Below are 14480 nucleotides of genomic sequence, written 5' to 3' on the forward strand. Positions count from 1 at the left end.
ACTCCGTCGCCTTCACCTGTTTCCACACCCTCCGACTCCTCCGGAAGATCTTCAGATGGATCCCAAGCGACTGCTGAAAGCCTGTGACACATGCCCTGATCTCAAACAGACCTGACTACGGCAACGCCATCTATGCCGGAACCACCAAGAAGAACCTGAGCAACCTACAACAAATCCAGAACGCCTTCGCCAGACTCATCCTGAACATCCTCCGCTGAGAACACATCACAGGACACCTGAGAGATCTCCACTGGCTCCCCGTCAATAAGAGGATCAACTTCAAGCTCCACGTACACGCTTACAGGGCCTCCACAACCTTGGGCCCAGCTACCTCAACCAGTGCATCACCTTTTAATCCCCTGCCAGACCTCTCCGCTCCTCCCAGCAGTCACTCGCCACCGTACCCCGCATTAGGAAGTCCTTGGCTGGAGGGAGATCTTTCACCTACCTTGCGGCAAAATGTTGGAACACCTTGCCTCTCCACCTCAGGCAGTCACCATCTCTACCTCAATTCAGGAAGGACCTTAAGACCTGGCTCTTCGAATGAATCTTGAGGACCTATCCCACAGCGCCTTGAGACCCTCCGGGTTAGTAGCGCGCTATAGAAATGTTGATTGATTGATTGACCTGGAGAAAGTTTGGCAATGTTTGTAACTAAGAACCCGGTGCAAGCAGGCCTGCACTTAAGACTGGAAAGCACTGTGGCAATAGTAGCACCCTATCATCTCCACACTAACCTTCACCATAGCCACCACAAACCTCAGCAGGCTACCACCACCACCCCATCACACCCAAACTACCACCTTAACCAGTCCACCCTACACATCACCACCCTAACCACCACTAACACCCTAACCACCTTGACCAGCAGCACCACCACCTAACACCAACCTACCCCATCACCCTACCCTAACACAACCACCACCCCCCTCAACACCACTACCATCCTCCCACCACCTTTACCATCCTCAAAACCAGCTCCCTCACTACCACCACAACCCTAACCAAAACCACCCTTTCACTTAACATGGCTCTCAATTCCCGTAGACATTCTTCTTTTTTTTTAGGTCGAGCGCGCAAGCGCTCTGGCGTGTTGTAATGTCTGTGGGCTTTTAACCACGCCCACTGCACACCCATCACTATCACTCATTAATGGGCTTGCCTTTTAAAAATCCTTTGTTATCATTGGTAAATGCTTTACGCTTGTCCCTTCTTGGGGTATTTTTGTAACCGCCATGACCATCCACCCTGTTACATGGCTAATTGCACGTTTGCCGATATGTTTAACTGCGAGTGAACTTCTTTTTCCTTTTGTGTCTCTCCTTCGCGCTCATGCTCATGGCGGCCGTGGCACTTTGAATCGGCTTGCTTATGTCAACTGCTTTACTTTTTATTTTAAATGTATGTGGCAAGGAAAAGTCCAGTTAAGGATCTACAATGCTAACATCTCCAAATCGAGCAAGCGCAAGACCCATTGCAGTGCAAATTCTTGTTTTTTTAACAAGCATTTGAAACTCATTAGCTGATTGTTATTTTCATGGAAAGTTGTGGGCTATGTTTGTTTACTGGAGTACTTTATCCTCGCCTGAAATTATGCATCTAGATATCCATTAAAGCTAAGTCAGATAAAAAAATTAAGAAATATTTACATGTCGTCTGTAGCTATCTATCAACCTGTCGGCCTCAGCTATGAAAATCAATATGTGAACTTTGGGAAAGTACTTATGCTGTGAACTCTAGGGCCAGGCAGATTCACATTTGCATAAGCTTCATATCTAATTGCCTTGTACATTTAAATTGCTGTGCAGTGGGAATAAGAAAACAGTGTCATCACATTATGTGACCTGATTTTAATTAGGCAGCCTACAAGCTCAGGCAAATGTGCTCTGTAGAGTGGTTGTCAGGGCTTTCCTCTCTTTTTGTGTTTGCCCCTCACTCCTCCACTACACTCCATGCTGCTCTTACCCATGTGCTCCTCCCCACTCCGTTGTCCTTGCGCGCTTCTCCACTCGCATTGCGTTTTCACAAGTGCTTCTCCGTGTTACACCTTGAGCTCTCTCCCACCTGCGTGCTTCTGTACCCCCACGCTCCACTTTGCTCTCTCTCCCCAGGGTACTTCTCCTGCTGCCCTCCATGATTCTTCCGACCATATCCTCCACCATCCTTCCTCCCAACGCGCGCCTTTGTGCGGCTTCTTCTCTCATTCTTCTTGGTGCTTCCCTCTATCCACATTAATAAGTGTAAGAAAAAACACGTTGGCACTAACTTTTCTACTTTTGCACAGGGACGGCTCCTCCGCAGTGGCTGAGCCAGCAAATGAAAAATAAAACGATAGCTTACTATTGTTTTATTTTTCATCTGCTGGCTCAGCCCGCCGAGTGTACAGGGAGGGGCGGGCTGGCCCGGCCCATGGCAGATGGGAAGGGGAGAAGAAAGTGCACTAAGTGCGCATGTGTGTTTGGTCGGCCATCTGAGGCCGGCCAAACACACATGCACATTTAGGTTTCTCCAACCCGGCTTTGGAGAAACAGCACAGACCCCAGGCTTATGAGTGAGCAGCAGTCACTGCCGCTCAGACCAATCCTGACACTGCTTACATGCTATGTTTAGCATTTAAGCAGCACCAGGATTGCCGGGGAGCCTGTGCTGGTGTTCCACAAGAGGAGTGAGGCGCGAGTGGACGGCGGCGCGAGGGAATTGGTGTTTTCTTTGTTTTTTTTGTTTTTAAATGCTGTTTCCCCTGTCTTCGCCCCCACCCCTTGAGATACGCGACGGCTGCCACTGCTTTCCCATCCAACTTGGATCAGTATATAAAAAAATAGACCTTGTACAATTTATATGAGTTTGCATGCATGGATGGTGCCTATGCCTACAAAATGTGACGCTGCAGAACACTTTTTTTTATTCCTCTTTAGCTATGCTTCACAGCATCGCTAAAAACCATTGGCAAAGGCAACAGTTCCCAACGGAGAGACCTATTGGCTTTATCATTGTTTGTTTATACAGTGCAAACTTGGCTCTTGGCGATCATACCACTTTACATGAGCACCAGATTGCATTTCTCATAGTCAGATTTTTTTTTAGGCACAGGGAAATGAAGTGCTTTGCCCAGACTCAAAGGTTGTTGAGCCAACCCCAGGACTTGAGCCTGGTTCCTCAGTTCATCACCAATCTTTTTATTAGCATATATATGCCATTACGTGTTAAAATAAACTTATCAGTCCCAAAATAACTTTACAATTGAATACAACTCTGACAAATCGAAGGCAGGGATGGAGACCCTCTGTGGTCTTCTTGTTCCAAGCCAAGCTCCCATAACAAAGCATGCCAGAGGCTTGTAGATTGCTCAACAATCTGGCCTGGTGCAAAGTGCTAGTGCATTTATACAAGTTGTAACTGAAAACTGTTTAAACAGTGGTATAAGCCATTTAGTGGGTAAGTGCTTGTTTTTTGTGCAAAATACCATTAAATGCATTATTGTCTCCCGACCACCCATTTCGCAGTCGCAACGATGTAGCAAAGATCCGAGCTAATGCGTGAATCAGGAGATCCCGCAAGGTATGATTTAACAGGTAAAGTACCTAGCGAAATATTAAATATAAAGTGTGACATGCATCAGGGCCGATGGCGTTCGGATATTGTTCCATGAACAGGGTGAGCTTTGTGTCCAAATAATTACGGGTCAATATAGACTTGAGTAAAAGCTTGGTGAGTGCTTGGAGTTTAGGAAAGTTTCTTTGACCATAATGGCAGTGACACCAACCAGAAGGGCTGGGCCTGACCAAAGGTATAGGAGGCCGAGTACCTTTGAGCAGTTTCTTAAATAATTTGACCAAGGAATGAGGTGGATTCTTTCTGTGGCCGATACTTCGAGTACTGCTCTCAGTTAGGACTCCCTGGGGCGATTGTGATTTAGAAGTAGTCAGTCCAGGACCGGGGCAAGGGCGATTGTGTCCGAGATGGGAACCATGCCCAACTCCACAAGCAACAGCGAGAAGCAGCGTGCCCCAGCCCAAATTCAATAGCAATCTCAGGAAGGAATTTAATATCTTTTGGAGATGTTTACTGCTACTATACACCTATAGCCCTGCACCATAATATGCTGCTGCCACTGCTTTTAGACTATATACTTGGAGAATGAGGCTCAATGATTGACAGCCAATCTTGTGCTGAACCCTCAGCATGGCACTGGCAGAGTGCTGCGGGGTACTAGTAGCCTGGTCAACATGGTCACCCAGGGCAGTTTGCAGTTGAAGGAAATCCCCAAGTAGTCATAGTTCGATCTTTGCTGGTTTTATCAAAGGTGGGGATCACATTGGTATTATTTTTGTCTTTTGCGTGTTGATACAGAGATCTTTGAAGTGGCAGTGACTTTCAAAGCTGTCTCGCCTCCGGTGCAGTTCGCTATGTGTACAAGATGCTATTACAGCATTGTCTGCACACAGGAGGGTGACTAGCTTTTTGTTGCACAGCTTCGGTACAACTGTCTGCCCTTTGCTGAGACATTCTTCAGAATCATTCAAGAAGAGAGAAAACAGTAATGGGGCGAGGACACATCCCGTACGTACACTGGAGCAGATGTCAAAGTAGGGGTACATTCCCCTCTGCTTTGAGCAGACACAGGCACGTGTGTCGCTGTGTAAAATCTTGACAACTTGAAAAGGGGGCTTTTCAACTCCTAGCTTCACTGGGGGTTTTCCACAGTTTTGTGCTATTTACCAGATCTGATGCAGATTTAAGGTCCATAAAGGACAGGCCTAGAATGGGACTTCAGCACTTTTGTGTGCTTGACACATTCCAAATATAGTTTGATGGCTTGGTCAATTGTACTAATACCCTTGAGAAATACCACCTGTGGGTCTATTAAGATTGTGTTTTTATCTGCCTAGACCTACAACCTATGTAAGAGAACACATCCAAAAATTGTCCAGGTGCTGGATTTTAAAATCTACAGATACTCTTAAGGACTGCTTAACCAATCTATATATTGCTTGTGGTATATATACACACACACATATATTTGATTAGATGGTTATGTCCATTTTATTCATCTATCACGCTATGCAAATACTTTTATAACAATTGTATCTACAATTGCTTCACTGCTGAAATACTGAGGAAAATATTACTTTAAAATAAAATAAAATACACAAATACATTAGCTTTAAGTACAGCAACACTTGAAAGTTTATTGTATAAACTCAGACTTTATAACTCGATATGTCATCTTCTGTATACATGTATACCCGTCTATGTAGGTATGTGTCTAAATAATTACTTTAATCGCACTGAATAAAAAAAAACTTTGTCTTCAATACAATATTCTGTTTTGTTATGTTTATTACTTTACTCCTACTGTAGAAGGGAAAAAAAACCTTTGACTGTCTCAAAAGCACTACTCCACGTGTCATCTTATACCTCTCTCAATATATCCTTGTTGGAGGCAGCACGCTCTTGTTGGCTGAGGCGAGGCCTTAGCCGGGCAGAATCTATGACTCCCATCAAGGGTGAGTGATTAAACTTACTGTATAACCTGGGCTCACCCTTGGGCAGCTTGGCACCGAGCAGTCAGGCTTATCACACAGCAACGTGTAAAGCACTGACAAACAGCACTCCTGCACAAAAATACACTCAACAACACAAAAGACACTTCGCACGAGTTGTATGTAAAAAAAAGTCTGTTTTCAATACACACATTAGTTAACATAACATGAACATCAAGTAAATCTGGGCCGAAATCACATTCAGAAATATCATTAGAAGAACTAGGCCCAATTGTGTTAAAAAAAAAAAAAAAAAAAAAAAAAAACAGTATCAGCTATATGTACAATTGGGGAAAATCCTACATTCCCTCTCAGCATCCTCATGCGGTCCAAACCGGTGTCAGCTTGAGACCCACCCCAGCAATTATCCCAATTCAATATCACACAGTGATAGGGTGCACCCCAGTTCACGTTAGCAGCAATGTGTACACACAGATAATTCCAGCACTTTCAAACAACTCTGCGGCCTTGGCAGCACGAGTAAAACCCAATGTCAACCGTGATAGTCTTTTGGCAGGGAAACAATGTCTACAGCCACATCGCCACGTGGTGTAGTTAATCACAAGCAGTCACGCCCACACACTCACTCCACACCGCTACACAGTGCCACGGATATCAGGCAGACTCGAACAGCATGCACTTGCACACACTAGCTCCCAGCACCCTAATGTAATTCACTGATATCCGTCAGGTCAGTTGTCACTGTGTTTGCAGACCCCGTGGGCCCAAACCTTCCTCCACCTTTCCACCAACCCCTACTCCCCACCCCCTCACAGGCTGGAGATAAAAGACACCTTTCCTCGAATACTAGGCTGATCACAGGCCTGAGTCTCGCTTATTCAAGGTCTTGGAGAAAAAGGTGAGGGGAAAAAAGAATAGATAACAAGCTGATTAGGCAGCAGCTGACAAATGGAAGGTTTGGCCCTACACAGGAAACTTACTCAAAGGTCTCCGCACCGTGGTCTGCAAAGCACGAGGAGGGTCACCGTATGACACACACTGTTCACAAAAATGCCCAACTAGGCCAGGCACTCAAGTTCACAAATAGCTACCAATTGCGCACCTCCCTAGAATGAGGCACAATGTTGAGTGCGCAATGACTTAAATCGTTCCTGACAATCTCAGTTGCATACGAAGAGTCACTGGTCACTCCCTGGAATGAGGTACAAAGTCTGGTGCACAATGACTTGAGTCGCACCAGATGATTCCGCTCACGAAAAGTTACTAATTTCCGTGCCACCCTCGAATGAGACACAACATCTGGTGTGTGAAGACTTGAACCGCACCAGACAATTCGGATTGCACATGAAAAGTGACCAATGCCGTACCTCCCGGGAAGGAGGCACAACGCCTGGTGCGTGATGACTTGAATCGCACCAGACAATTCCAAACATGCAGAAAGTTACTAAGGGCCAGATGTACCAAAGGATTTTACCCATTCTGTGTCTATGGGAAAAAGCTTTCGTACATATGGCCCTAAGTCCCGTACCTCCCTGGAATGCAGCACAAAATTTGATGTGAAATAACTTGAGTCGCACCAGACAATTCCGAACACACACACACAAAGAGTTACCAACTTCCGTACCTCCCTGAAATAGGGGACAACGTCTGGTGCGCGACGACTAGAGTGGCACCAGACAATTACGGCCACACACAAAAAAGCAAGTTCAGCTGTGCCACATGAGGTAGAATGCAGCACTGTTCTGGGTACACCGCCACCTCCGAGGGCCGCAACCTATGAATCTGACAATGTGCGCAATGCACATGGAGTCAGAGTGTCGCACAAGACAAATTTGGCACGATCAACAACGCGGGCTGCGCGGGGTCCCACAACCGGTGAATCCGCTCACCACCAATAAGACACTTATGAGTGTCGTGGCCCCACGATGAAGAGCCACACTCCTTGAATGCGGGCTGTTCTTTGAAGGGTTTGCACCAGGCAATCTGGCCTCTAGGCACAATACTTACTTCCATGCTCACACCGCTGCTACCAGCTGGGAAAGAGCAGAGGATGGGGCACGTAATAGGGCACCGCTCTCCGGATGTCACCGGTACAAGGTGTAGGTCCCTCACAGTAGGTCTTTGATGTCCCTGAGACCTCGACCACAGAACAGGGGGCAAGCCAACAGCCCCTTGGAGAGCACATTTCGGCAGTCCAGGCCAGCCATGATTTAGGAAGAGTGCGTGGTCTCTTCCCAGGGCAGTAATCCTGGTGCACAACAGAATCCACTGCCAGTGTGCACAACGCAGTCCAGTATCTCCAGCCTGTATCGCCACAAGGTTATCTCTAGTTTGCTGCAGTATGGTATCAGTAGTTATACTGTAGCTTGCCTTTGAAGTTAGGAGGAGGTTCAGAGGGCTCCCCTTTGAAACACATATGTCTCCTCTAAATTTCAGTCCTGTCTGCCATGGAGCTGTGGAATGCAGATCTTAATCTTTAGTGGGGCCATGATCTGGCCCTGACAGGACAAGGGTCAAAACCTCTCCCTCCAATCTATCCATCCAGGCCCACAAATGGCAGAGGTCTTTTTTCCAGCTGTGTGCCCAAGGTTTATAGCTGTCGCTGGGCAATGCAGAGATGGGCTCCTCCGTCATCAAGTGTGGACTTGAGTCAAATTAAAAGGCATAGAAAGTGTTTTAGGGCAGCGAAATGCCCACTTTCTAAAAGTAGCATTTCTCAATGATTATTGACAAAACCACCTTTATCATAGAAAGGGGTTTGTCAGGACGAATCCAATGATAGTAAATATTGTGAGGCTGCTCCACTGCAACCCACTATTGCAGCTAGGAGTAATTTTACTTTCCCCATGTTAACCTATGGGCAGAGCAGCTCCCATGTTTAGTGAAAACACACATGGGTATTCTTCACTCCCTTGGCATACATGCCCTTGTACACACACAAACCTGCAATGGCAGGTTGGACACGTGTTTAGGAACACCACAGGTGCAAGTGCGCACACACAGGCCTGCCATGACAGGCTGAAGATATGCTTAGAAACCACCATTGGTGCTATTGCTCCACACAGGCCTGCTACGACAGGCTTGATGCATATTTAAAAACACCATAGCTGCAAGTGCGCACACAGAGGCCTGCTATGAAAGGCTCAGCACGTTTGGACCACCAGTGGGCAGACATGCAGACACTGGCCAGCGACACTTCATGATATATGTAGGAGAGGCACATCCACCTTCACACTGTACTGACGGTGGGAGAGTGCCCAGGGCCCTAAGGCCACTGGGTATGGAATCAGCAAAAAAAAAACTATGGGAAGAGCCAACCCCCTAGGTAGGGAAAACCCACATGGGGATTCTTCACTACCAGGCATGAGACACTCATGTGTACCTGCCCAGCCTTCCGCCTACCACCTTGTCTGCCCTTCCCTCGGGGTAGCAGAGGGTTTCCACAGGATTGGTTATGAAGTTAGTAGTGCCCAAGCAAAACTGCACCTCCACAGGCCTGCATTGGCTGGAAGTATTCTTACTTCAACTCTTCTCTTGTTACAAATGGTGTACGTATTCACCTCTGTCAAAAAGGAGCTCCCTAGACGCTCAGAGAGAAACGTGTGGCCCCTTTTTGACAGAGGTGGATACGCACACCCTTTCTATCCAGAGGAAATTCGATATAAGAATACTTCCTCGTTTATGGAGATCAATTGACACAGCATTTACAACAGACGTTATTGCACATGCGGATCGATTCGCACACTAGTTTGGGACATTGAATAACCCTACTAGTAAGGTTTGTTAGGTGGACGACAGTGCCCTGATGAGACCCAGAGGAATGATTATGGGGTTAAAACGTTGACAATGTTCACCTAATTTGTTGTAAAATTAACTATTACGTGGGCGTTACCTATGGTGTAGGCCGCCTACATATAACTGATACCAAAATCAGAAAACCATTGGTGAAACTTAGTGTCACAGTATTGTATGTGTACCTGTGTTTTTTCTGTTTTGTAATCTATGTGAGCACTGCGTCGTCTGCACTTTCAGTGGGTCAAGATTTGACTAAACCTATGTAAAATAATGAATTGACTATAAAGATCAGTTTATGCACAATATTGGTTGGTGTCTAACATCAATGTGGGGTACTCGTGTATAAGTATACATACTAGTTAAATGGAGTTTGAATGAGTAAAAGTAATTCACAGAGGTTTGCAGATGTTTGGTGGTGCGAGCCCTGGCACAATGAGTCCCACATCACGAATGTTTCGTGTATAAAGCCCTGAGCAGGAAGACATCTCTCAGGGTTAGGGGAGCAGGTGGTGGACTTACGCATGCTCTATCAGTCGTCTGAACATGATTTATGTTGTTGCTCGTATTCCTCTGCTGACAGCGTGACTGCCTGTACTGCCTAGGGCTACGATCACTCTGGTTGGACCAGGATCAGCAGTTTTTCTTGCTAATGTGTCACACAGAGTGACTAATATTTGAGTATAACTCGATATAAAACAGGGGGTGCTAGGGAGCGGCCTGTTGGCATTTCATTTGTTTCTGAGCCAAAGCAAATGTGTTCCTGCCTCCACTTCAGTTGACAATATTTTTGGCTTTGCCATGATCCATACTGGACCGGTCCTTAATGTGATTGGTGCCAAGGGATGGGGCAGGGCTTCTTCAGCCCGGGGCGGGGCTTCTTCACTTCATTCTCACTGGTCCCATTTATTGGCATGCTTGACTTCTCGGTTCTGTGATTGTAGCAAACTGGTTTACCTTGAGAGCTTGAGTAGAAGTCAGTGATGAGTTTCTTAGGTTTCTCTTGCAATGCAATAGTTGCAACCAGGCAGGGTCTGTTCTTCCTTCCAATGGGTCTATGGCCAGATGGATTTTGGATCTTATGTGCCTGGGCTTTACAAGGTGACAAGGGTTTCGCACCTGGCGTTATAAAGTCCACGCCAAGGAACGTCTCTGGCTGTTCATGGGCTGGTACTTGTACTGACCCTTTGTATTTGGCTTGTTGGAATTTTTTGGTGGTAGAGGGAGGAGCTTACTGTACAAGTGAAAAGATCCTCAAGAAATCAGAACACGCTCTCACACTTTTGATACGGTTGTGTCTTTTTGCTCACACACGATAACAGTTGAGCACAACCTTTCTGTAGTGTTTCTAATGCGGCACTTGAAGCACAAAGTGCTAGCACACTTTATAAAAATGTATGGCCATTTGTCTTGTGCCAATTGATCAAGAGGATTTATATGGTTAGCAAGCTATGGCCCGAGCCACTTTATTCGCTGCTCAGACTGCGTTGTTGCAGAGGTGGAGTCAGTTGAAGGTTGTCTTGAGTCGTAGTCTGCGGCTGAACTATTGCTGGGTTATATGGGCCACCAGCCAAACGGGCAGATGGCACTCGCTGCACAAGCACCCTTCCACCAAATGTGCCACCCTGGTGATTGCTCCCTGGGTCTATACCCCGGCCGAAAACACTGCTGTACAGGAAAGTTCTGAGGTGAAAGTCCAGCAGACTGGGGAGTGGATCAACGCCGTCCAGAGTGTAGGCCAATGTAAGTCAATGTCACTGAAACCTCTGGGTACTTCGGGAGTGGGTGTCTAGCAAGGTCTTGGGCTGAGGCTTCCACCACCCTGCGACGTGCCTCGCTTCTGCCTCACTTATTTCACGTGTTTCCCACTGACCTGTACGGAGCCTTCTCCAGGACATCTTTGAGCCTTGCCACGCCGGTTCATACCTCTGACGCGGAGGGAGGTTGAGGATCTCTAAAAAGGAGAGGCTAGGGAGGTGGGGACAGCTGCAGCGGTGCCCAGACCGGTTGCCATGCGTGCCGGGCTCACTTCCCAACACCACAGCCTAACACAATGTGCCTCACCTCCCAGACCTCCTCACACTGAGGGCTGCCCTGAAGCTGTTGATGCCACCTGAGTACTGGTATGGAGCAGGTGTGGCCCATCCCACTGACCTCTGCGGCTCTCAAACCAGACAAGCAGAGGGGGGATGAGGCAAGGTGCATAATGGCTGGCGGTGGGCCGAACAAAAGGAAAATGGGGGCAGTGGCAGTCAGTATGTCAGATATGGTTGGTGCGGCCACTGTCAGACCCCCTACGCAGTCCACAGCACGCCAGAGGACCACCCCCCAGTTACAAAGTTGCCACTACTCGAATATAAAGTTGCCACCTGGCTGGTTTTATCGCAGCATTTTTATGGCGTAGCCTGTACAAAAATTAGACAAATCACCCACATGCAATTTTTTTTCCCCTTATCAGTACATACTTTAAATAGCAAATGCAAGAAGAAAACACTTAAAATGTGTTTTACGGCTAACCTCATGACTCCTGATAAAAGTAAACAAAGTCGGAAAGGCCATGTTAAAAATAATTATGGATAATTTCATATTAACTTCTAAGAACAATCACGTCCGGGTGTCTGGAGAATGTTAAAAGATGGACAGAGGTGTAGAGTGCCACCGGCCTCTACAACACATTGTACTGTAATTCTCCACCCAGAGGGCCGGGTGGGGCCCGGGGGATAAATAAATGGCAGAGTGGTCACTCTGCCATTAGACCAGCAGTACCTGTGTGAATTTATTCTGTCTCTGATGTTACTGCTGCGGCCCAGGCAGGGCTGCTGTTACTTACCGAACTGATTGGGGTGGGTCTGGAAGGGGCAGGCACTTACAACATCAACATTACTTCTTCAATGTAAAGCGTCCTTCGGCCAAGATCAGCTCATAGGTGCTGGGCAGAATTGATATTTTTTGTAGCTTTATGTAGCCTGACCCGAGGGCATTAAAGAGTTTTACATGAGAAGCAGAAGTTTTACGGGAAGGCATACTTTTTTTTGCTTTTACAGCACACAGGGATTAAGGGATTTTTCCAAGAATCAGAGGATGTTTAGCCGATGCTGAGGTTTCACCTCTGAACACATAAAAATAAAAATGTATGCTTTCATGTACAGCTTGTGCCTCTCATGTAAACGCTTTTGTGCCAAGTTTACGCTATTTGCACACTGCAAACATGAACCAAACTTGGCCGGAGGGCGCTAGGCGCCCGGACAGATAATGGCAAGCTTACACTCTAGAGTCCCAGTGTCGGGAGCTCTGGCCGCCAGGCCACATCTCACTCCTGTCGCGCTGTCGGAGTGCAAGGCTGCAGCATCAACCTAGCGCTGGAACAACATGGCCATTCGGCGTCAGGGCGCTTCACAGACATGCTCCATCTGAAAGGGTCATATTCAGGAGCACCTGCGCTGCACGTACCCACACCCCAAGCCTGACCCCCAACTGTCACTAGAAGCGCAGGTACTCCAGGGGAGAACAGCGAGAAGTGCAGGTATTCCAACAGCGAGAAGTGCAGGTACTCAAGGGGAGAACTGCGAGAAGCGTAGTTACTCCAGGGGAGAACAGTGAGAAGCGGTGGTACTCCAGGGGAGAACTGCGAGAAGCTCTGGTACTCCAACAGCGAGAAGTGCAGGTACTCGAGGGGAGAACAGCGAGAAGTGCAGGTACTCGAGGGGAGAACAGCGAGAAGTGCAGGTACTCGAGGGGAGAACAGCGAGAGGTGCAGGTACTCGAGGGGAGAACAGCGAGAAGCGCAGGTACGCGAGGGGAGAACAGCGAGAGATGCAGGTACTCAAGGGGAGAACAGCGAGAAGCGCAGGTATGCGAGGGGAGAACAGCGAGAGATGCAGGTACTCAAGGGGAGAACAGCGAGAAGCGCAGGTACGCGAGGGGAGAACAGCGAGAGATGCAGGTACTCAAGGGGAGAACAGCGAGAAGCGCAGGTATGCGAGGGGAGAACAGCGAGAGATGCAGGTACTCAAGGGGAGAACAGCGAGAAGCGCAGGTACGCGAGGGGAGAACAGCGAGAGATGCAGGTACTAGAGGGGAGAACAGCGAGAAGCGCAGGTACGCGAGGGGAGAACAGCAAGAAGCGCAGGTACTCGAGGGGAGAACAGCGAGAGATGCAGGTACTCAAGGGGAGAACAGCGAGAAGCGCAGGTATGCGAGGGGAGAACAGCGAGAAGCGCAGGTACTCGAGGGGAGAACAGCGAGAAGTGCAGGTACTCGAGGGGAGAACAGCGAGAAGCGCAGGTATGCGAGGGGAGAACAGCGAGAGATGCAGGTACTAAAGGGGAGAACAGCGAGAGATGCAGGTACTCAAGGGGAGAACAGCGAGAGATGCAGGTACGCAAGGGGAGAACAGCGAGAAGCACAGGTACTGAAGGGGAGAACAGCGAGAAGCGCAGGTACTAAAGGGGAGAACAGCGAGAGATGCAGGTACTCAAGGGGAGAACAGCGAGAAGCGCAGGTACTAAAGGGGAGAACAGCGAGAAGCGCAGGTACTAAAGGGGAGAACAGCGAGAAGCACAGGTACTCAAGGGGAGAACAGCGAGAAGCGCAGGTACTAAAGGGGAGAACAGCGAGAAGCACAGGTACTCGAGGGGAGAACAGCGAGAAGCGCAGGTACTAAAGGGGAGAACAGCGAGAGGTGCAGGTACGCGAGGGGAGAACAGCGAGAAGCACAGGTACTCAAGGGGAGAACAGCGAGAGATGCAGGTACTCAAGGGGAGAACAGCGAGAAGCACAGGTACTCAAGGGGAGAACAGCGAGAAGCGCAGGTACTAAAGGGGAGAACAGCGAGAAGCGCAGGTACTAAAGGGGAGAACAGCGAGAAGCACAGGTACTCAAGGGGAGAACAGCGAGAAGCGCAGGTACTAAAGGGGAGAACAGCGAGAAGCGCAGGTACTAAAGGGGAGAACAGCGAGAAGCGCAGGTACTAAAGGGGAGAACAGCGAGAGATGCAGGTACTAAAGGGGAGAACAGCGAGAAGCGCAGGTACTCAAGGGGAGAACAGCGAGAAGCGCAGGTACTAAAGGGGAGAACAGCGAGAAGCACAGGTACTCGAGGGGAGAACAGCGAGAAGCGCAGGTACTAAAGGGGAGAACAGCGAGAAGCGCAGTTACCCGATACCGGTGAGTACCGGCCCATTTA

At 48.2% G+C, this 14480-nt stretch overlaps 1 protein-coding gene across 1 annotated transcript in view; it reads right to left on the reverse strand.

Moving 5' to 3' along the window:
• Positions 1 to 14480, reverse strand: part of BTD (biotinidase) — a 140072-nt gene that overhangs the window by 124675 nt on the left and 917 nt on the right. The window lies entirely within an intron of this gene.

This window comes from Pleurodeles waltl, chromosome 10 (assembly GCF_031143425.1).
Source record: "Pleurodeles waltl isolate 20211129_DDA chromosome 10, aPleWal1.hap1.20221129, whole genome shotgun sequence".
NCBI classification, from domain to species: Eukaryota; Metazoa; Chordata; class Amphibia; order Caudata; family Salamandridae; genus Pleurodeles; species Pleurodeles waltl.